Source organism: Cibotium barometz, chromosome 18 (genome assembly GCF_041138505.1).
Source record: "Cibotium barometz isolate CiBa-2024 chromosome 18, ASM4113850v1, whole genome shotgun sequence".
In the NCBI taxonomy this organism is placed as follows: Eukaryota; Viridiplantae; Streptophyta; class Polypodiopsida; order Cyatheales; family Cibotiaceae; genus Cibotium; species Cibotium barometz.
The window spans coordinates 16464676-16467391 of NC_141063.1; the positions used below are offsets into that span (position 1 = coordinate 16464676).

Sequence of the window (2716 nt, forward strand, 5' to 3'; positions counted from 1 at the left end):
CAAGCTTTATCTCCTCTTACTCGTACTGTGACTCTTCTCTCTTTCTAAGGTCTATGGCAAAATAGCCTTCTCTTACAGGACTACGGTCTACTATTCTTTCTCTACAAGAAAAGCTATGGAGTTTTGGTCTCTTCCTTCGAAAGACCATAGAAATCTAAGCTTCTTTTCTAAGATATTAGATAAGAATGAAAGGATATATACATCTCAAACTCTAGGATTACCTTGAGACTACTTGCTGCCTTCTCACAGTTTTCTCTGTGTAGAGACCCTGACAGAAACAGCAAATTGTTTCAGCCGTAACTCTCTCATAAAAACTCAGAATATAGTCTTATAACCAGTCAAAAGAACGGGAAGGCATCTGGTCTACAAGCTAAATTGGACAGAATAGGCAAAAACGTCTGTAAGTAGCCACAAACGCGCCATCTTTAGAAACGCGTTGTTTTTTCACATTTTTAGTATGCATGGACTCTAAATGTGTAAAAGTACTCTAAATATGACCTCTTATCACCTAAATTCGAAATTCTATTTTTGGGGATACTTATCTCTTAATAGAACTATTCTTATGTTCTTATTTCTTTTGAATTTTTGGAGCTAATATTTTTATTCTAACACTTTCCTAATGTTTCTAGCCTTGTTGTCTCACTCTTCTCTAATTCCACTCTCTTTCCTTATTGAAATCTATATTAAAAGAGACACATACATACATGGCTTGGGAAAGACCTTACAAAATTTTACCTAATATTTTTTTAAACTTGTGTTCTATCTTTTCCTTCTTCTTCTTCTTCTTCTTCTTGTTGAACAAATTCTAGAATCACATGGGAACATGTGAAACGAAAAGAACCCCCCAAACAAGAAGGTAGGAGGAGGCATGCTATTTCCATGGGCAGCAAGAACCCCCCAAACAAGAAGGTAGGAGGAGACGAGACCGGCTATTCCCACGGGCTATGCAAATGAGACCTTTTTGCCATAAACGCTTGTCTTGAAACTGGGCCTCTTCATTTCTAATTGTGGCAAGATTAGCGAGCCATGAATGAATCTCATTGAGCCGGCAGTGGAGAACATAAACTCTTATAATCATGCCGTGGGAAAAGGCTCTCTATGGCAAAAAATCCCGAATGATAAATGATGCCAGATAAAAACATGCAAAAGAGAGCTCTAGAGCCGTCGATGAGGCAAGGGCCGCGTAGAGCCGTCCGATGCGTCTTTTCTACTGTGAGTACTCGGTGAAAACCCTAAAGAACCTGCAACTCTGCAGGACCGTATTTTCTTTACTTTCACGCTACATTTCGCAGAGAGTGCTTACCGTGTGCCATCGCGATGGCTGACGAGTCCAAGAAAACGGGCAAGGTGAAGTGGTTTAACAGTACCAAGGGCTTTGGCTTCATCACGCCCGACGATGGCAGCGAAGACCTCTTCGTCCACCAGACCTCCATCTTCTCCGAAGGCTTCCGCTCTTTGGCTGAGGGCGAGGAGGTCGAGTTCTACGTGGACCAGAGCGAGGACGGCCGTACCAAGGCTGTTGATGTGACTGGCCCTAACGGAAACTCTGTGCAAGGATCTGACAGGAGGGGTGATGATTATGGCGACGGTGGTGGCTATGGCCCGACTAGGGGCCGTGGCAGAAGTGGACGCGGCGGCGGCGGCTATGGGGGAGGCGGTGGCAGCTACGGCGGTGGTGGTGGCAGCTACGGCAGTGGCGGGGGTTATGGAGGCGGTGGCTATGGTGGGGGTGGCTATGGTGGGGGTGGTGGTGGTTATGGTGGAGGTGGAAATGCCTGTTACAATTGTGGTGAACAGGGCCATTTTGCGCGTGAGTGTCCCTTATCTGAAGGGGGAGGCGGTGGTGGCAGACGAGGTGGTAGCTACGGCAGCCGTGGCTACGGTGGGGGTGGAGGCGGCTACGGTGGCCGAGGTTACGGTGGCGGAGGTGGCTACGATGGAGGCAGCTACGGAGGTGGGGGCAGAGGCAGCAACGCCTGCTACACGTGCGGTAAATCAGGTCATTTCGCTCGTGATTGCCCTGAAGCTTAGCTTATGGCATTATCATGTTTTCCCCTCACATCATGATGTTTTTTGGTCACACAAACAAGATGAAGGGGGAAAACCCCTTGCCAAGCTTTTTTTTGTTCTAGGGCTGCTATCATCTATGTATGTCAGTTTTATTCTTCTGCTGGTAGAGGCAGAGAGTCGTTTCCGTCCTATCATGTTCCGTGAATGCATGTGCTTCTTCAGCTAGAAGGATCTTCATCAAGCTTGTTGCAGCTCTAGTAGGAGGGGCTATGTGGCACGCCCACAGTCTCACAGGTGTTGACTCGGATATGCTGGCGATGGAGAAGCCTGCTCGTGGATCAGCTGAAATGGTTTGTGTATCACTTGGACGGTGGCTATATCTTGTGAAGAACATCTCTATGTGCTTTCTGTGGCTATATAACATTTCTGTGTGTTTTCTGTGCCTGAAAGCAGCAGTGTGAAATTTCGAGTAGTTTCTCCTAGTGTGAAATTTTGATAATTGCTTGAAGGATTTTGGTATGGAAACTTCAATTGATTGCGTATGGATCAATCATAAGCTGTATAAAGGATCAATGCAAGGTGTCAGATGAATGCCATTATTTGGTAGTACAAATGAATGGGCTAGTTATATTACATGGTGATGGAGTGCACGAGAGCATGGTTGAAGTGGGCATGATTTGGTAGTAAAACACTGGTGGGTGCCTGG

At 46.1% G+C, this 2716-nt stretch overlaps 1 pseudogene; it reads left to right on the forward strand.

Moving 5' to 3' along the window:
* Nucleotides 1-1163: 1163 nt before the first annotated feature.
* Nucleotides 1164-2198, forward strand: LOC147628996 (cold shock protein 2 pseudogene; annotated as a pseudogene).
* Nucleotides 2199-2716: the final 518 nt, after the last annotated feature.